Source organism: Mustela putorius, unplaced genomic scaffold, assembly GCF_011764305.1.
Source record: "Mustela putorius furo isolate JIRA1106 unplaced genomic scaffold, ASM1176430v1.1 tig00000578_pilon_pilon_pilon, whole genome shotgun sequence".
In the NCBI taxonomy this organism is placed as follows: Eukaryota; Metazoa; Chordata; class Mammalia; order Carnivora; family Mustelidae; genus Mustela; species Mustela putorius.
In genome coordinates this window covers 1,475,316-1,496,304 of record NW_025421422.1, presented here as the reverse complement: position 1 = coordinate 1,496,304, position 20,989 = coordinate 1,475,316, and the positions used below count along the sequence as shown (strand labels likewise).

Below are 20,989 nucleotides of genomic sequence, written 5' to 3'. Positions count from 1 at the left end.
CCTTTTTGTTTCTAACATGGTAGACTTTCATTACACCAGTTCTTCTCTCCTGTTCCTCCTGTGAGGTGTTCCCTGTCCCCGTAGACCTGGGCACAGTTTGTGATTTCATATCTATGGGCTCACGTCCAGGATATCACCATAGGGATGATGCCTGCCTGCGTCGTGGTTATACCCTGAGTACCCAGCATCATGCTTAGCACTGAGTCAGGTGTCAAGAACATTTTTCGGAATGAATGAAACAGGGAGCTAGTTGAGCTTTTCAAATAGTCAGTGCCCATCCCAGCTGGGGAACAACCATTTCCTATATGGTAAGAGTATAAAAGGGTCCCAAAACCAGAATGTTTGAGAACTGATAGAGTTACTATAGATGGAGGAGTCAGGGGAGAGACATCTCTAAGGAGGTGACATTCTGCTGAGACCTGAGACCCAAGAGCCACGAGACGTTAACAATATGAAAAGCAGAGGGACATATATCCCAGGCAAAGAGAACAGCCAGAGCAGAAATCCTTGGGAGAATGAGGAAGGTGGGATAGAGGGACAGAGAGCTGGTGGCCTGGCTTCCCGGAGTCTAGGAAAGTGCCCAGTGGATAGAAAGGACTCAGTGAATGCTGGGTGAAGAGTGGGGGGAAGGAGAAAGGAAAGAGGCGTTGGAAAGACACCAGCGAGTGTCTGGAAGCCTCTAGGAAGTCTAGGAGTAAGTTTTCTTCCAGTTAATCCTTTAAGGACAGGAGAGCCTTTCAGGTCCCCTTGGTGGACTCGTTCCTTTTATAGAAGACACTGAAGCCCAGGGAAAGAGAGCAACTCCTGAAGATCACCCAGACGGGACAGCCATGGAATTAAAACTGGAAGCCAGGACTGTAGGCACAGGGCCAGTGTCCTTCTGGATCATAGAAGGGGCAGGAGGAGTTGAGAATTATACGTGGGGCTGGGAGGTGGTCTGTGTATGTGTGTGTGTGCAGGTTCAGTTCCAGAGTGCTGTCCTGGCCACTGTCCCCTATTTCTGCCTCCACCTCCACCTTGTGGCTCAGGCCGTAACCTCTTTTGGAGTGCCCACTCTACCTTGCCCAACGCCCATACCCCCATCTCTGCCAGAACTAGTCTGATGAATCTTGAAGGAGCCATTCTGGAATATTCTGCATTGCCAGGGCTATTTTATCCCAACTGATTGATTTTTCCCATCTTTCAAGGTTTCCCTTGTGTGTCACCTCTTCCAGGAAACCTCCCCCTATTGCCCTCTTTCACCTCACATCCCCTGACCTCTTCTGTGATGGCTCTCTTGGGGTCTGTCCCACCATCAGGGGCTAACTTGGGGTATTTATTTATTTGGCAAACAGAAATCACAAGTAGGCAGGGAGGCAGGCAGGGGGGTGGGGAGCAGGCTCCCCACTGAGCAGAGAGCCTGATGAGGGGCTCGATCCCAGGAGCCTGAGATCATGACCTGAGCCAAAGGCAGAGGCTTAACCCACTGAGCCACCCAGGCACCCCTGGGTGCTAACTTAGAATGAGAGTTCAGGGCAACAATTGTGAGGGATTAGGGTCCATCTCAACTCTGCGAGAACACTCCCTTGGGACGTCTTCTCAGGTGAGAGTGCTGTCCCCATTCTTCAAAAAAAGGTGAGTCATGCCCAAGGTCTCACAACGGGAAAGGACAAAGCTGGGATTCGTCAGGAATCTCAATCCTAGGACTGACTCCAAGTTTTTAAAGCTACCCTGAAAGAATGGTCCCAGCTGCCTAGAAGACTGTTTTGAGACAGATCCTGAAGATGCGTCCAGGTTCTCAAAGAGAGATAGGTGATTGACTAGCAATGTCTGCCACAGTAGCTGCAATGGAGGTCATTGACATTTGTGCCATGAATTTGCCAGTCCTTTACCCATACCCTGAACTCTTTCTCCTTTTCCTCTGTCTCCAAGGAATTATTTGCCTTCCCAATGAACCATAAGCTCCCAGGTAACAAGAATCTGAATTTTCTCTGAAGCATTGTCCAAGGCAAAAATTAAGGCTATTATTTAAAATAACATTAGTGGTGATGGTTTGTACAACGTTGTGAAAGTATTTAATGTCACTGAATTGTAATACTCAAAATGGTTATGATGATAAATTTTATCTTGTGTGTATTTTCCCACAATGGAAAATAAAGAGGAATGGCCCCATCATGTTGACTTCAAAGGTCAGAATCTCAAGAAAAGGCTAAGAACTCACTTTGTCTCCTCGAAAATGTTCCTGGCTCCCCTCCCTCCCCTGAACTACGTAGGCATCCCTCCTACCTCTTAAGCAACAGCCATCCTTCAGGTGTGAAGTCAGATTTTAATATCAAAATGGTATTTACACGAAAGCTACATTCATCAGTAAAAACAGCCAAGTTCACACTCCACTGCTGGATCCATATAAGAATCTGGTCTTTAATTTGTAGCAGAGTATCTATCCCCACACAGAAAGTGTCTCCTCTGGTTAAAGTAAAACAGTGGGTCCCTGGACAGACTCTCAAGAAGGAACTTCAGGATGCTTTGTTGGGATGGGACCAGTCCCCCACCCCAGACATCTCCTGAAAACAGTATGCCACCAACTCCCCAGCTCATACAGTCCTCTTCCTTACGAGCTTGATGTTCAGTGGACTTGAACCCAGCGTGAACATCAAAGGCTTGGGTCAGGGAGGGGTAAACAGACTGTGCCTACTTGGGATCAGCTTCCTTAGGTATTAAGTCAAGAACACACATGCGTGCACACATGGACACACACTCACATGAACACTCACACACAGAATCCTGGACTCTCACCGTCACCACCATCTGTCTCAAAGGGGGCCTAGTCCCTCTCCTTCCACCTCCAGAAGAGTTGTTCCCCCTCATGATACATGTCTCCTTCCCTGGGACCAGGCTCTGCCTCTTGGAAGCTTACTCTACACATGCGTGTCCCTCTGGCAGACACACAGGGCAGGTGAGGTTCTCCTAGAGACTTGCAGTCCATGAGGACATCTCCTCAGAACTTCTCCGGGAGCCGCATACCCCCAGGGCTGGGGTGACCCCCTTTCAGGGCTGCTCGTCCTCTCAGTTGTCCCTGTCACCCCAGCCAAGCCCCTTCCTGGCTTTCTGGTCACTGCAGCACTAACTGCAGCTGGACCAACGGGTTCAGGATTCTATTTATCTCACGACAGATCTAAGGGTCCCTTAGCTCAGGTTCTTATCACTTATCTAAAATTGACCAGAACACATTGTAAGCGCCTCAGAATTCCACCTGGGCTGAAATAGCCAAATTGTTAGCCTGAAGATCCAACTCACCCCTCCTCAGGTCACATCCATAGCTCCCCGTTGCCCTTAACACAAATCCAAAACTCCCAGGCAACAGGGCCTGTTGCTTGTCCATGTCCCATCTGTCTCCTGCTACATTCCCCATGAACCTTCCTGAATCTCTTCGACCCTCTCCAATGCCCAGAACTTTGTCTTCCATTCCCACTACCTGGAACTCAGCCCCACTGCACCTAACCAGGGCTCAGCTTAGATGTCTCCCATTCAGAAAGCCTGCCCTGACTGCCTACACTCCATTCTACCCCGCGCCCACCCGATGCACCAGCATGAACTGTCCTGGAAAGCAGAGGACTTAATCAGCACTTGTTCACAACACCAAGCACCACGCCTGACATGAACTAGGTGCACAGCAACCTTGTCCGCCTTCTGGGTGCTTCCACAGCCCTGCCCAGCCCTACACAGCATCCATCTCACTGCATTACATGTTAAGTTCTCTAACTCCCCCACTGAGCTATACAAGCACCAGATGGAAGGGCCTGTAGGTGGATTCCAGCACTCAGTGCTGGGCTCACCTTAGGTCCTCAGCAACATCAAGATCTTTGCAGGTGAATAAAGAGAATTTCCAGGAAAGCCAAGGGCCCAAGCTTCCTGCTTCCAGAGAAATGGGCAGGGAGGCCACTAGAGGGCATCAGAGAGGTGCTTCCCCCACTTCCACCCCATCCATCCTGTCTGTCCCTGTGATGACCCAGGCTGCCTCCACAAGCTCTTCCTAATGCATTCTCCTCTCTTGTTCCCTTTGCAGTTCAGGCCTCCCTTAAGGCCCCACTTCCAGGTGCATTAGATTTGTTCCAAGCCCATGGCTGTCAAAGCGCTCAATGACCCAAGCAACCTGCCTCTAAGTCTCCAGGCCAGCCTCTGACCCTGGCCCTGAACAGATCCAGTCCTCCAAGCCCTGCCGTGAACTACCCTTTCCCACAGAACCAAACTACCAGACTGGGCCAGCAAAATGGCCCCTCTTCCCATCCCCATCTCAGCCTGATGTTACCTTTCACCCCCTGCCCAAGATCCCCTGACCCCGTGGCTCTCCTCCTCTGCTGCCAAAGGATCCTCCCCCCACCCTGAAGCAAACCAAACTCCCTTGCAGCCAAACTCACATCTCAGTGCAGCTACACTGCAGAGAAGACTAAAGAGGAAGTTGAGCTAATTTATACTAAGGTGTGAATGGACGATGGAATCTAAACTCTTCTGAATATTCAGATCCTAAGCTTCATTCTTGGAACTTCCAAAACTCTCAAGTCCCCAAATCAAGGAGTCTAGGTCTTGGCCTGGTGACCAATGATTCCATGCATAATGGCACGTCCTCTGTCGTGTTGAAGCCCACAAGAGTTGCATCCACCCATTTGGCCTACAGCAGCTATATTATTTAAAAAAAACCCAAATGCAGACTGTTAGAGGTTGATGGGATTCCAGCCGCTATAACCCTTCACGGCTGACCATGCTTTCTGGTCCCACCCTCAATGGGTACCATTTTGCCATGCCTGGGCCACACCCCAGCCCTAGCACCTCCTTTGGAATCCCCCGATCTTTACTGACTACAGATAGCTCTGACCAGAGCAGAAGCCAAGTCCAACTCTACGAAACGACACCTCTGCCAGGGTTAGTCATGTTCCAAACCTGCGTTAGCACCATCCCAGCCATGCCGACATCCAAGCTGTTAACAGTAATAGTAACAAGTAGTGTTAGACCTGTTGTTAGTCAGAAAGAAATCCACAAGCCGTTAGTTATCGCTGAAAGGAACAGACCAGGAGGGCAGGAGTTAGTCAAGGTGAAGGAGAAGTTAATTAAGAGCCGGTCAGAGCCAGGCCGGGAGCCTGGCGCCCCCCAGATGGGTAGGGTTGGCTGTTAGTGGGCAGCCCCCGGAGGGACAGCCAGGGCAAGGCAGGGATTAGCTGGGTGAGAGCAAGAGTTAGTGCAAAGGAGCCAGAGATTAGCCCACAGAGACAGACCGAGGTGCCTACTGGAGGTGAGGCATAAAATCACCCCCAGGTGTGGCCCTGGTGTAGCGGCTGGCGGGCTCTGGGGAAGGCAAGCTGGGGCAGGGCCATGGGTGGGAACAGGACTGGGAGCCGGGGATTAATTTCTGGCTGGCCTGAGGGACTGCAGGACACTGGGAGGCCCTGGGGTTCACGTCTTGCTTCCTACTTTCTTCCTGTGCGAACCCCTGAACACAGGGTAGTTCTGTTTTCTTCCTTGCCTTCCCAAGCTTCTTGACGTGAACAGCATTTCTCGACGACTTCCGGTGTGAAAAATGGCCCATATCTACTTCCGGTGTGGGGACCGCCTCTCTACTGGCTTCAAGGAGGGGAAGGGCCCCTCTAGCCAACTACTGTTGCAAGAAGGGCCCTTCTCACTGATCTTTCGGCCTGTCCTTGTCATGCCTAGTGATAAGGTGAGAAACCCCTCTTACTGACTGCTGACTTCCGGTTAAGAAATGCCCCTCTGGCCAACTTCCTGTACTAAATGCTCCACTCAGTGATCCCCAGTGTGGTAAAGACCCCTTTCATTGACTTCCTATGCAGGGACCCCTCTTACTGACTTCGGGTGTGGGCCACGCCCCCTTTCGCTGACTTCCGGGTGCGGCACACGATCCCATTGACTTCCTGTAGGACCATGCTTCTTCTTGTCACTTTCCGATGGAGTCAATTCCACCCTTGTTTCCCTCCAAAGGAGGACACACAGGCCGCAGGCCCCTTCTCTCTGCCCCTTGGCTGGGAAGAGCCCAGTGTTCCATGCTGCAGACCCACAGGCCTCCCCACCCAGGGAAATCCCAGAGGTTTCCCTGGTTCCGCCCCTTCCCAGTGGCCACCAGACTTCCGCACAAAGGAGAGATGTTCACGCTCGGAGGCCGACCTCCTACGTCCGCATGACAACCACCTCCTGTGGGCCACTGGTGTGGTAAACACGGCCGTCCCTTGCCTTAGACCTGGCCCAGTGGACTCTGAACTCACAGCCAATTGAGGCAGCAAAGTGGGGCATCGGTGTGCAGGATCGGCCCCAGGATCGCTGCTTGCCAAAAGGAGGGGGTGCCCAGAGCTCGGCAGGGCTGGGGTTAGTAAGAAGAGAAAACGAGGTTAGTAGGGGCTGGGTTAGTAAGTCAGAGCACAGCACCAGCGGACGGGAGCACCTCAGCAGACACACACAGGAGTCACTAGGAGAAAAGGAAGAACACACACAGGTCCATTAGTTGGTTAAGGGATGGGCAGGGGACGGTTGAGGGACCCCCCCCCCCCCGTTAGACAAGTTAGTAATCGAACAAAAGAGCTGCCTACAGAAAAGAAAGCTTGGAACAAGGAAGAATGTGGGGAAGAGACAGGGTTCAAAGCGAGTGTCTGGCCCCAGGCAGAAGGTTCTGTGTGCAGAACACCCAGAGGGACCAGGGCCAAGGCAGGGGACGTGATTAATCAGGTTTTCTGGGCTTCCCACCCCCAACCCTCACTCATTTTTTTTTTTTTTTAAGGATCTGCCACATGTCAAGAACTTTATATTCACAAGAATCCTCACCGCAGCCTGTGAGGTGAAGATCATAGCCCCCCCTCTGCTGCTGAGGAAACCAGGTTCAGAGAGGTTAGGTGACTTGCTCCAAATCACCCAGCAGGAAGTGGCAGAGTTGGCGAGTCCTGCTCGCGCGCCCTGTCCTGGAATGTGGGTCTGCACAGAGATCCCAGGCCACGGGCAGGGCCTTCTGGAGCGGCGTCTGCCCCCACGTCCCAGCCCCTTGGAAGGCCCATGAGCTGCAAGGTTAGTAGGGTCGGCTGCAGGGGGTTAGTAGGGCATGCTGGGGCCTGGTTAGTGGGTTAGTCAGTTGGCAGAAGGCCAGGCACCTCGTCACACGAGGCAGCAGCCTGGCCGAGCCCTGGGTTAGTAGGTTAATCACACCATGCATCACGGCCCCGGCCCCTCAGCTGTGGCTCCGGAGGCCTCTCGTTCCCACCAGCCAGGGAGAGGGGCCTGACCAGGGCAGGGGGTCCGCCTCCATGCTCCTCAGCCCCCCAGAACGAAGCCTCTCCTGTGGCCCCCACCCCAGAGCGTTTTTGCTTCCCAATTTCTCAGCTGTGGGCGTCAAGGGCCCTCCCCCGGAAAAGAGACCCTGCTGGTCCTGGCCGGAAACCCCTGCCTGGTTCTGGTCAGCCCCTTCCCAGAAGGCTGGATCCTGTCACACTCAGGCACACGGGCACACACACCAGCATCTTTCACAAAAGAGTTGATGCCCCAGTGGCATCAAGCCCAGAGGTACCATGTCCAGTGGACACCTCCACCACCAAGTGCCAGGCTTCCAGCTACTCTGACCACTGGCCGGCTCTCTTCCTCTTCAGCCCATACCAAAACTGCACAGAGCTCACTTGACTCCTGGAACTAAGTTCCAACTCCCCTGGCACCTCCTCGTCTACTGCCTTTCCAGCCACTGCTATAAAGCCTCTGAGTGTGTCAAGCTGTGTCATCTCCTATCCCGGCTGTGGTTTTTCCACAGAAGCCCCACCAGATGGCCCCCTCAGTTCTAAATGATGCCCCATAAGAAAAAGGCTCTATTGCCATAAAACAGGAGAACACTGAATTCTGCCTGTCCTTGAGTACTCACAATTCCCATCAGCACTTTAAAGGCTCTGATAAGTCTACATTTTTAGAAACTGGTTGAATTTGAACTTTTTTTTTTTTTTTTTTGTAAAAGCAATGGTATCTCCTAGGACTTACTTGCGAATCTCTTCCAGGGACCTGGAAGCTGTCAGCTAAGCCACTTCTTTCTGATCCTTCAAAACCTTGCTGGGAAGACTGTCCAGGTGATTCTGGGACCTTACTCCTGTCCCCCACCCCCAAGCACTCAGAACCTATGACTGAGTGGACTGTTCACTGCCCCCTTCTCCAGTCCTCCAGTTCCAATTGCTTGGCTGTGCCATCCTGTAGGTTTCAATCATGCCTAGAGCTTCACTTATATCCCCCTGTAAGCGACCAGCACAGAAAAAAAAGGGCCCATGGTAGGCTCTCACTCCTGATGAGAGGGTACCCCAGGAGGCATTTGGAGCTACTCGGGAGGCCATAAAGTGCAGCTACCTCCCCAAGCTGATTCAAAGTAGATATTAAGAAACACAGGCAGTGGAAGTGCCTCTGGCTTAGAAGATGCCGAGCTGGCAGTTCTGGAGCACCGAAAATAGATAAGCCCTGAATCTAAACCCCCAAAGGGATGGGAGTGTTGACAGAGCAACCTGCTAGGAGCCCTGCACTGGGCAGGCATGAGCCTTTACGGACTCCTCCTGCACTGCCCTCCCCTCCAGCAGAGCAGATGGCTCCTGTTACAGAATGGGCATCGGACTCACAGAGGTGAGGTGACTTGCTCAAGATTGTGTAGCGGGGGACACACCCTGAGGCTCCAAAGCTCAGGCTCCTCCCAGGACAGCCTTCCCCTGGGACTCCTCCTCACTGCCCTGGTCCAGCCAGCTCCATGTATCCCTAAAGCACTGGGACCATCCTAGCACAGTGTCGCCTACTCCCGGTCCCTATGGCCCCTACCTCTGCTCTCCCTCCCTCTCCCCGTGGCTGTGGGGCTGCTGAGGGGAAAATGGCTCCTTCTTTCCACCTTTGCAGTGAGCATCTATGTGACTGGATCCCGCCCCCGCAAATCCATAGGTTGCAGCCATCACCCCCAAAGCCACGGTATTTGGCGATGGGAACTTTACAGAGGAAATTAAGGCTCAAAGAGGCCCTAAGAGTGGGACCCTCCTCCAACAGGACTGGCATTCCTTAGAAAAACAGGAAGACACACCAGATCGGTTCCTCTTCCTCCTTCCCCCACTAAGTGCACACAGAGAAAAGGCCCAGTGAGGACACATCGAGAAGGTGGCTCTCTACAGGCTGACGGAAAAGGCCTTGGGAGAAACCATCACTCCCACCTGGATCTTGGGCTTCCAGCTACCAGAACTATGAGAAAACACACTTCCACTGTTTCAGCCTCCCTCCCGGGGTGTGGTCTGCTTTTAGTGTAGCTCGAGCTAATTCAGGCTCCCTCTCCACTTAGGAAAAGAACACCCGGCTTTTCAACCTGCCTATGGAAACCCACAGACTGCTTCTGGGCTAGCACTAGACCCCCGCTCCCCGCCCCCCAGACAGGCTGGAGAGTGGAGAGCGGAGAATGGAGACGTGCACAGGAAGGTGAACGTGCAGCCGTGTGACAGGGGAGGGCTTCATGTGCCTGGGGCCTGCCCTGCCTGGTCCCCCAAGGACAGAATCAAGCATCTGTGCAATAAGGACAGAGATCAGAGATCTGGCTGGGGTCACCTGACCCCTCGAGCCTGGGGACAAGGCTGGATCCAGCCTGTTCCCTTTGGATGGTGCCAAAAGGGCCCAGTTTCTGTCTCCCTCTGGCAAGCTCCCCTACCCGGGCCTCCTCATCTCTTACAGACCCTCCCCTTTCAGGATGGCACAGCTTCTGCCCCTCCATCTGTCCCCCAAAACTCAACCACACTGGGGGAAGACCCAGACTCCGCCCAGACCCTGACTGCCCTCTTCCTGTGACCATCAGGCAGAGAGCAACAGAGAAAAACCTCATCCAAAAAGCACCCACAAAAATGAGAATCGCTCAAGGCAAACGGCGCAAGACAGACTCCAGGCGATGGAGCCCATGAAGCTGTGCCTGGCCTCCTTTCCACTAGGCAGCTCCACCCTGACTCCCATCCCTGTGGTCCTGCCCCAGCCTGGAGGGTCTTTCCAGACCCAGCCTTGGTAAGGGTCCGCTGGGCCTTGGCCCAGGAGCAGGACTGCAGAGAGCCATCAGGTCGGCACAGGGCCAAAAAGTGGTGTCCAGGCACACACGGTAAGGTCTGATAGGCAGGGTCCAGGCGGACACGGAGGGGCAGGGGGCGGCCAGCCTCCCTCATAGCCCTCCCTCCAGAGCCAGGGCCTGTCCTCAGCCAAGCGCCAACCAGAAGGGCCCTTGATCCTTTTGTCTGAGGCGCCGTCTGAGCAGCTGGGAAAGATGAGGTCTCTCGAGAATTGTCCAGAGTTCCAGAAAACCACCAAAGGCTGCTCCCTGTATCACTGTGGCCGGAGTCCAGAGTCACGCGGGCTCCAGAGAGACCACACCACGAGTCCTGGAGACGCAGCCAGGAAGAGCCACCTGGGGGAAATGCAGCAAGTTAGGTTGAGGGCACATCCTCCATCCCGCAGCACTCCACACCCCCCAACCTAACCCCTCATCTGAGGGGGGACACCTTCAGAGGCCCTCAGTCTCCCTAGAAAGGGTAGAAAGGGTGGGGGTCAGGGCTTTAGACACTAATGACTTTTAGAAGAAACTCAGGAATGGAGTTTCTAACCCTGGCAGGGCTAGCTCAGGGAACAGAACCAATCAGGGGAGCCAGAAGCAAGGCCAAGGGCATCATGGCCAGAAAAGGGGCAGGGTCCAGGTGGGCAAAAAGAGCCTTCAGAGTCCCCAGGGGGTTTGGATTCCCTTTACAACATTCCCATGAAGGGGATTTCTGCACCACCCACCCCCAGTACACACGCACACGCACGCACATACACACACACACACACACACTCTCTCTCTCTTCCCAGGATGGGGAGCTCACTCCTTCGCTGAGACTGTGATAAAGCACATTCTGGTGTGAAGATCTGAGAGGGTGGAACCGTGTCTCTGGAGTGAACCTCTGGATCCCCGGAATCTCGCTGGGAGAAGGTGCTTGGTCCGTGTTTGTGCTGAATGAAGAAATGTACTGAAACGTCTGTCATAACCCACTCACGGTGGTCTTGATTCTGTCCCGCACACCCCCACAAGACCATGTGGAGCAAGCCTTCCAGCCACCTGGCTCCTCCCTTCCACCCCTCTCACCTCGGGCCTTTCTGGCAATAGAATGATCATCCCCCGTAAAACTAAGCTCAATGCAACTTCCTTCTCCCATGCTTACCCAGGTTTACCTGGAAACACCCAGCCAGCACGTGGGCAGCCCAGGCCCAGCTCCCAGCTCCTTTCCTGTGTAGATCCCTTCCTGGAAGACAAAAGAGCCAACCACACCGCAGGAGAAAACTGCGCCCAGGCCCCGTCCCCCAGCCCGGGCCTGGCCAGAAGTCTCGGCTAGCAAGAAGAGCACCCTGGGCCAGAGAGGCGAGGCCCAGACACACTCCCCTTTACCTCCCTTCCTCCCACCCCAGAATGTCCTCGGGATAAGGAGGGGCTCCCTCACCCACCTCCCTGTTCCCCAAAAACTGCAGAAGAGGCCTCAGGACAAAGTAAGACAAATTCAGCTGAGCAGAAGCAGTGAATGGAGTCAGGAATCCAGACTCCTGATCCGGCTTTGCCATTCTGTGTAGCCCCGGGAAGTCCGTCCCTCTTTCTCTTTCTCTCTCTCTTTGCGCCCTGGGATTCTTCCAGCCCTACATTCATCCAGAGTACACAGTACTAACCCACAGTGTGAAGCAGTGGAGAGGAAAGATGGGGGCCCTACAGATCAGCCTCAGATACGTTTTTGCCCCCATCAAATGCCTCCTAGTCCTGACCCAGAATCATATCTCAGTTTTGCTTCTGGTGACATCTAAGCTCTCTTCAGTGGCTGGCAGAGCTGGGCCAGGAGAGTCGGGGGCGCCTCTTAACGTGTGGCCGGAGCTTGCTTCAGGCACCTGGGACTCAGGGCAAGGGTCCAGATCTGGAGGAAAGAATGTGGCCCTAGAGTCACCATGCCCATGTCCCCACTCCACTGCTGGGTAAAGGAGCCCTGGGCCAAGTTTTACAAATATGATGATGACAAAGGGCCAGCACTGAGAAGAGCCACCAGGAGTCCCCAACCCCCATCTGACTCACTTCTTCTGATCCCAGATCTACGGGATCTTAATATGAGGTCATTAAACTCCAGTCTACAGAAGTTCCTGATGGTGGAGTTGACAAAATTCTAGGCTCTGTGCCAAAAGAGGGGTGTGGCGGTCACCCTCTCTGGGGCCCCATAAAATGGGGACAAGGTCTCTGTTTGTGACCTAGAGGGCTAGAAAAGCTGATCACCCATTTCCCCTCCTACACGGGGATTCTGAGGTTCTGTACTTTCCTGCACAGACTGAGAGAGGGCAGGCGGGTAGGCTGTGGGTGGGTAAACTGGAATACTTATCTGCAAGGCTGCTTCCCGGGTGTGGCCAGGAATGTTCGGGAAGAATTCAGAAATCCCTTCTCTCTCCTCTGTCCCAGGACCTCGCTGCACTCCATTAACAGACCCTAGGCTGTTCACAATGGCCCTTCCCCTGGTTCCGCAGACCCCGATATCCATAAGGCAATGAAGGTTTCAAGGGAAACATCAACCCCTGAGTCAAGCAGGTAGCTGTCTAGGAAGGTAGAATGGGAGACATGTGTGTTAGGTGCAGACAAACAGGTAAGACTGGTTCCCCAGCCCCACGTACCTGATGTGCGACTCAATGTTCATTATGCTCCAAGGTGTAGCCACTGACTTGGCACACGGTAAGAGCTCCCAAAATTGTTTTCACCTGTCGAGGAAATCTCTGTGTAACGCCGATGTCCCAGAAACAGGATATGCCTCCTGGAATGCAGGTGCCTTTACCTCAGTAAAATAGATTAAGTCAAAATCCTGTCCTCGTAGATGGAAGAACATTCATATGTTTGTATAACGAAAGCTACGCCTCAGTAAAGAGGAATAAATGATTGTTACATGCTACGACTTGGACGAACCTCGAAGAGAGAATACGGAGAGAAAAGAAGCCAGGCGCAAGAGGCCGCGTGCTGTTTGACTCCATGTACGTATGTGACATGTCCAGAAAAGGCAAACCTACGGGGACAGAAAGAAGATTAGGGGTCGTCTGCAATCAAGAGCAGGTGGTGGAGATTAGCCATGAGTGGGTCCAGGGGGACCTTACCAGGGCAGTAGAAATATCCTAAAATGGATTTATGGCAGTGGGTGCACAACTTAGTACATTTGCAAAAAAATCATCGAACTGTGCACATGAGACGAAGTTATAGATTTACACCAAGCTTCCATAAAATAAGACTCAAGAAAGGATTGAACTACTGATCCATGCCATAACAAGGAGGAACCTCAAAACATTATCCTCAGCAAAAGAAGCCAAATGCAAAAGATTCCATGTTAATGGAACTTTAGAAAACACAAGTTGAGTTTCTAGGCTTAGAAAGCCAATCAGTGGTTCCCTGGGGCTAGGGCCGGGGCAGGTAAGGGATTGACAGCGAAGGGACACAAGGGAACATCTGGTGTGCTCAAGGTGTTCTAGATGTGGATTGTGACAATGGTTATGCAGGTGTCCACATCTGGCAAGCACAGTGATTGAAATGTATACTTGGAATGGGTGCGTGTTATTATATCGTTAATGCTATTTTTCAAAACTCCTTTGATGTAATGACAAATCAAAGGTCAGAGACCTCCATGGGGCCCCAGGGCCTTGGCGTCTCAGCTCCCACTACTCTCCCACTCCTCCACTGCAAGCCAAGGTCAGGGGCCCCAGCAAGGAAGCCTTGCTTGAGGGGTTGGACTCCAGAAGATTCTAGAGGTCCCTCCTACCTCTAAGATTCAGAGGGTTTCTACCCAAATGGATTTCATAGCATGAAGCTGGAGTCTGTTACCCCAGGGGTGCACAGAAGGGTCATCCTGGCTGTCCTTCGATGCTGTTATGGTCGTAGTGGTCACGTCGACGTGTCTGCAACCCCATGGGTGGGCAGGGTGATGGGTCCAGCCGTCACTGAAGTGAAATAAAGAAGAGCAGGGGACTAATATGTACCCACAGGTACACTGGAGAGCATCAGAGCGGCGCCTGGGACGCTCAGTGGGGGAAGCGGCAAACTTGCTTTAGGCTCAAGTCATGATCTCAGGGTCCTGGGATGGAGCCCTGAGTCACGCTCCGTGCTCAGCGGGAAATCTGCTTCTCTCCTTCTTCCTCTCCCTCTGCCCCTCCTCGCCCTCGCTCTCTCTTTCTCTCTCTAATTAAGTAAAATAAATAAATAAATAAAATGTATAAAGAAAAAGAAAACAGGAAACTGGGAGATATCTGGGAGGAGCCATGGCCAGCCTAAGCATCTTATCGCACTGGACAGGGCACGGGCTTGACGGCACAGTCTCCATCCTGCTGTGCCACACTGAGCAAGTGCACTCTGGCTCTGGGCCTGACTTCTTACCCGTGAAATGGGACAATAATGGCGCCCAAGTTGCAGAGCTGACGTGAGGGTCCCATGGGATGATAAATACTACCTATGAGCTCACATGCTATTATTTTCTTACACTGTTAGTACTACCACTGCACGCACGGTTCTTTACACCATCGTGGAATATTCCTGTTCCCTCCAAACTCTGTGCCATTCCTGGTAAGGGAGGAACAGCTGCCAGGGAAATATGCATTTGGTTGCATTTTAGGGTCCCTCTGGGTTCTTGGGTTTTTGCTTTTTTTTTTTTTTTTTTCCCTGACTCTGGAATAAAATTGCTGCTCGGAGAGCTGGCATATGGGAGATGTTGGCCTAAATTGCCTCGGATGAGTGAGTGCCGAGAAGTAACGGGCACCTCCTGGGAATAAGGAGTGGCACAGGAACAGTGCGCAGGAAACAGACCCATCTGCAGAGCAGTGGAAAGCCCCGTTTCTGAACAAACTCAAATGCAGCATACACAAAAGAGGAGCTTGGAAGTTCAAGTCGACCTCACACAAGGGAGCCCCTGAGCTGCGGGAAGGAGGAAAGGGAGCTAAAGGAAGACAATGAAGGGAAAGCAATACATATTGAGGACAGAGGCTAACTGGGGGCACGTTAGCCTACCTCACAAAAGAATAAACTGGGTTTTCTTGTCCCTGGCTTACAGATGAAGAAACACATCCGAAGTATCTCTCTCCGACATCACCCAGCCAGAGTGTGAGGCAACTGGATTCTAAACAGGCTTGTGGAACCCCAAAGGGGTAGAAGACTTGTGCTCAAATACGGGGTGGTGGTGAGATGGGAGAAGACACCCGGGGAAGGTATGTGCACGCCTCAAGCACCGTGATCGGCAGCATTAATACTACTGTGGGGGAAATGGTCCGCAATTGCTAAACCACACCGGGTCCCTTGATAAGCTGTTTACATGGTCTCAAGGCAACTGATTAAGCTGGCATTTAGGAAAAGAGAAGGGACCATAGTAGTTACAAACACGTGTTTCAGAGTCAGGACTTGACCCCCAGTGTCAAGTCCTGACTCTCCTTTCAGTGGGCTGTGTGATCCTGAGCTAATCACACCACCTCTCTGAGCCTCGTTTCTCAGCTGGAATACCCAGAAAGGTCTCTGTGAGGCAGCACCCAGCAAGAAGCCTGGTAAAAGGTCATGAAATTGTAGAGATATTGGTTTCCATTCATTATCTGCTCTGTCCCCTTGAGGACACAGTGGTTCAGTCTGTCCCTCCCTTCCATGACTCATCCAGCTTTCATAGGGGCCCACCTGGACCACAAGGCAGGGGCGGGGGTTGGGGAATGACACCTGCCTCATCTAATCTGATCAGCCTGGAGAGGGACGCAGGCACATATGTCACTCTCAGCTGGCTTTTGCCTCTGCCCCTGTGTATCCCTGGGTATTCTACCGAGTTCCCTCTGACAGATGAGCCAGGCCTCAGGACACTAGAAGAAGGATCCCCTCCAAACAAAGGACTAGCCTATAAGTTATTCACCGGCCCATTGAGCTTGCACAATGGACCCAGGGCCCCAGAAACACCCCCTGCCCTCCCCCACCCGGCTCAAACAGCCCAAGGGTCACCCAGGAGAGGGGAACCGACAGCCCCAATACAAATAAAAGCAAATAACTGGGGATCAATACAAGACTCAGGAGCCATGCAAGTGAACTCAGGCAGTACACAGTGGGCATTCTAAGCAATAATATCTCTGTTAGGCACCTACTGGCTACAGGCACTCTATATATACTGCTTTATAGCTTCGAGACAGCCTTTTAAGGCAGGCACTACGATTAAGGCAGGGATTATGATTCCCGCTCTATAGATGAGGGGACTGAGGCTCACAGGAGGGAAGTTACTTCCTTACTGAAGTGGACCTAAAAAGCAGGTGACACGGTGGAAGCATGTTATCAGATCCAGAGAAGGAACCTTAAAAATGAAGATTTTTAAAAAAAGAAAAGAAAGAAAGAAAACAACTGGCAGGTCCAACAAAAGCGAATGCGTAGAATACACTGGTCTTTTCCAACCTTTTACAGTCATCATCCATTTTATTAAACGTATGAAATTCGTTTCTAAAATCACCCAAAATGACAAAATTCTCATTTTTAACCCAGGCATACAGAGTGGGCCTCCTAAAGCTCCAGTAAAGCATTATGGTTCCTTTTGGGGGCTCTGAGGACCAGCTCTCTTCTCCAGGAGGAGTGGGGAGAAGGACCTCAAAAAATGCAGCCAGAAGGATGCAGGGTAGATTTCAGAACCTTTCTCAATGGCAAGGGTCATCAAATAATCAAGTGCCTGGTGTGGGAGGGGCATAGGAGATGTTACCCCGAAAATTCTCTCAACGTGAAATTAATGAGTCAGTGCGGGACCCAGTGCCCAAAGCGAGGCACTGGCAAAGTATCCAGAGGAAACCATTCTGCTCGGACTGCGACACGGTAAGGCGCCGCGGTTGGGGGGAGAGGTTGGGTACTGTTCACTCCACAAAGGGTCTCACCACCTGCTTGATGAGGGGAGGAGGGGTCTGAGTAAACATCCAGATGCCCAGCCCCACCCCAAGTCCTGCTTACTCATCCCCCGGCCACGTGGCACGGACATCTGCATATTTGAAACAACGCCCCTAAAGTCTGAGAACCGCTGTCCTCAGATTTCCCTGTCTGTCAAGTGGAATTACTCATCCCCGCCTCCCCCTCCCGACCAACCCCCACCAAACCCAGGCATCGCAGAGCTCCCAGGTGCTCCCAGAGGGGAATGCTCTTTGGAAAGTGAAGCACTGTGCCCAGAACCAGCGTTCTGCTCGGGGTTGGCGCTCAGTCTGGGCTTGGCATCGAGAAAAAGCCTCTTGCCGCACGTTTTGTCGCCTTTCTCTCCCCACCCGTCTCCCCGCACTACTGCCTCCCGCCCTACCCCCTTCCCCCAGCAGCAGGTGGGGGCGTTTTCCCCGCGGCGGCACTGCAGTGGGGTGTGCGCGCCAGCAATCCCCGCGCGCGCGGCAGCCGCTGGTCTTGGGCCTGGGATGAGGGTAGGAAATCCAAGCCCCCCAGGCCTCCCTCTGCAGAGTCCAAGAAGCAGTTTCTCTAGCCCAGGACCCTCCGCTGAGGGGAACAGGAGATCTGGCATCTCCCTCTTCAATTTCCAGCCTCTCTCTCGAGTGTCCTCCTCCTAGAGGAGGGAGAAGGAGGTGGCAAGGGAGCTGGTGGGTTCTGAGGGCTCCCCAGACGTTGTTCGGGGGTATAAACTGGGCTTTAGACTCCTACCTATCTGGATACAAAATCATGGGCTGTGTGACCTTGGACGTGTACCTAATCCTCTCTGGATCTCAATGTCCTCATCTTTAAAATGGGGTTCTTACCTCCTCCTGGGACTGTTGTGGTAATGCGTGCAAAGCACTAGACATGTTGCTGGCATAAAGTAGGCACTCTATAAACTGATGCATTATTCTTATCATTATCATTGCCATTATTCTTCTCAAGAAAGGTGGTTTTTCTGTCTTCCCCATCCCCTTGGACCCACCCAGCACGCCGCACAACTAGAATCTGAGTCCCACTGATGGGGCCTGAGCAGGCACTGGGCGGTGGGCTCCGTGTGAGGGAAGAGGGGCTCAAGCACCCCGCTCCCACCCCCAGTTCCGAGGCCATGCGGGCTCTGTCCCAGGCTTGGCCACTGAGCTGCCAACCCGGTGGGCCGAGAAGGTCCGGGGTCCCCTCCTGTCTGGTTAGCAGGGTGGAGTGGGGAGGGTCTTTGTTCGCCCTCGGATCATGACTGAAGACCCCCACTAGCACTGGACTCCCAGCGCAGTCTCCCCTCCCGCCCCCAAGCCCCACCCAGGCCCGGGTCTTGGCCGCACCGGACAAGCACTGGCGGCAGAAGCTCTCCATCCAGCAAATGGGGGGCACTCCGGTCAGCCTTTTCCATTCCCTGAACACTGCCTGGGACCCACCCTGGACCCCGACATCGGGGAACGAGGCTGTTCGCGGCGCGGGGACCAGGACGCTTAGGGAGGAAATGCTGTGAGCACGGGGCGGCGGCTTACCTCGGGTCCGCGGTCCTGCAGCGCGAGTGCAGAGGGCTCTTTGTGCCCGGGCTCACGGCTCAGAACTGGGGGAGCCCCTGCAAGCGCCTCCCATCGAAAACTCCTCCCCGCACTCGTCCGCAGCCTCCCTCCCTCCGGTCCCCCGAGCGCAGCCGGCGTCGTCTTTGTAAGCTGCTGCAGCGCCCATGAAATTTTAATGCGGGAGCGACTGGCGGGCGGAGGAGCCCCACCCCCGGCCCGAGCCTCGGCCCCTCTCGCGCCGCCGCCAGCCCCTGCAACCCCGCGGCCTCCCCTCTCACGCTCCCCCAGCACTCCGCGGGGGTCCTGGCCCGCGAGCGGGGGGAGCCCGCCTCCGCCCCCGCGGCACAAAGGGACGAGCGGGGCCTCCAGCATCCCCGCCCGCGGCGCTGCCATAGCAACGCTTGCCCGGCCGGACTCGGCCCGGGGCGCGCTGATGGAGAGGTGCGCGCCACCGCCGTCCCGGGAGCCCAAGCCAAGAGCCCCGCGTAATGGGAGGACACCAAGTGCTTCACCCGCGTGGCCTCCGAGTATGCTACTCAATGATTCCTGCTAAATGGGCACAAGCTTATGGTGGAGTGAAGATTTGAACCCCTGCCTGAAGCTTCATACCCGCTTGAAGTGCCACAACACCACTCGGCCCAACCACTTTTTATAAGTTTGGTCTTTAATTTTTTGAAGGGCCCTATGCTTAGTTCCTACTGTTCCATAGAGCAGGGATGCGAGAAAGCCGTCCTAGATCAGGGGCGTCAATATCACTTGGGAACTTAGGAGAAATGCGAATTCTCAGGGCTCATCCCAGGACTACTGGGTGGAAAACTCTGCGTTGGGGCCCAGAGCTCTGTGTTTTAAGAAGTCCTCCAGGGGATTCTGATGCACATTCAAGCTTGGGCACCACTGTGCTAGACGGTCCCAGTGGCCTCTATAACCAGCCTGTCATGGGTTTCCATTTCAGCTTCCTGCACATCCTCTGGCAGATGACCTTGGACACAGCGTTCCTGAAACTTGGTTTCCTAGCCCATAAAGTAGAGGTAATGATGGAATCCACCTCATCGGGTTATGTGGATTAAATGTGGAAATGAATGGGGGAGGGGAGCTTAGCACAGGGCATGGCGCTCAACAAAGGCTCAAAACACAAACTTTACTAGGACATCCGTTTAATGCTTACAGTTCTGTGCATAGCATTTGTCATCTTCATTGCTCAGATAAAGACACTGAGACTCTGAGAAGTTGAGAGCTGCTCACAGTAGGGGACCCAGGCAGGATTTGAACTGACCATTTCCGGTTCTAGGTTTACTGGCTGTCTTCCATATTGTCCATCTCCCCCTGGGACGCCACCCTCCCCCAGGCCCCCGATTTGGTCTTCAAGAAATCCAAATCCCATTCAACAAACCCACAGCACTCCACCAATGTGCCCAGCCCAAGGACATTGCAGGAGCTCTAAAGATCCCAGGGGAGGTCCGAGATACTGCCCCGCCCTAGCAAAGCTAGCAATCCTCCCCAGGAAGGAGGACTCACATGAAACTGAGAGAAAGGGCAAGATGGGATGTGGTCACAGCATGGACCAGAGGACATTGCCAAAATATTCCCATTACCCACTCTACCACCTTCCCCTGGGTCACTCACACCACAAACAAAAAGGAAGACGTTTTCTAAAGCATTCCCAAGCCACCTGTTCTATAATCTGTCTTCAAATTCTCCTGAGTATCAGCCTATCGTTTCCAATATCCTTTTGGATTAAAAAAAATAATCAAGGTCCTTGTCTGCTCCCAGATTTTCAAACACTTCTCCTTTTCCCTGGGGCTTCTTAAAGATGAACTATAAAGAGCCCACAGTCCTATTTCCAAGTATATTTTGCTCTAGGGATATCCTTTCAAGGACAGCATTGACAAAAATGGCGGGGGTGAGGGGGGTAGGCCAAAGAAGTGATCATGAGAGGCTAGCGGGGGTCTCACTATGAAGGGATCATGTCTGACTCAGGTGAACTCAGGATGAGCCATACACTGAGGAACACAAGGAGGGGCCAGACCCCATATCCAGCAGAAACCAAAACCAGTCTGAACCCAGCTGGCTGACCTCTGCCCCACTCCTATAACAGCACATTTGTTGATCATGGAGAGCCCAAGCTAGCTCTCCTAGGGGTTCAGTTGGTTCCATGCCCTCTTTTTGTCCACCTGTTGAGCGCTTTTGTGGTGAGCAAATTCCCTCCATTTTCCTGGGGAGGGTTAGAAACCCACTGTGCCTTCTTCATCCTGCAGCCTTGAGGCATTTAGTGCCGCCTCCTTTGGGATTCATGTCTAGTTTGATAGCTAGATGGAGCACCCTTCTTGTCTCCCCATCAGTGTAGCTCTGACTCTCCCCTTATCCTGTGCGGAGGCCCTGGACACTGCAGAGCACACCTCAGGATGGTAAATGTCATCCTCACCCCATCTTGCCAGGAACTCGTCTTCCAGGTGACATTTACAGAGCTAACTCGGGCCCCAAGAGCCCACAGGCAGATAGGAACACCAGATGGAACCCCAAAGAGAAG

At 53.3% G+C, this 20,989-nt stretch overlaps 1 long non-coding RNA gene across 6 annotated transcripts; it reads right to left on the bottom strand.

The window, feature by feature from the left end:
* Positions 1-2,285: 2,285 nt before the first annotated feature.
* LOC101693155 lies at positions 2,286-18,766 on the bottom strand. 6 transcript variants are annotated; one of them, XR_006607171.1, is made up of 7 exons: positions 18,442-18,765; positions 13,797-13,974; positions 12,956-13,052; positions 12,670-12,827; positions 11,196-12,594; positions 10,860-10,986; positions 2,286-10,408 (listed from the first exon to the last, which is right to left on the bottom strand). It is a non-coding gene; the product is annotated as an uncharacterized LOC101693155 (long non-coding RNA). The 6 variants fall into 6 exon arrangements; XR_001181878.2 differs by having other exon boundaries at positions 11,196-12,590; positions 12,670-13,052; positions 18,442-18,766; XR_001181875.2 differs by having other exon boundaries at positions 10,829-10,986; positions 12,670-13,052.
* Between the last annotated feature and the right edge of the window lie 2,223 nt (positions 18,767-20,989).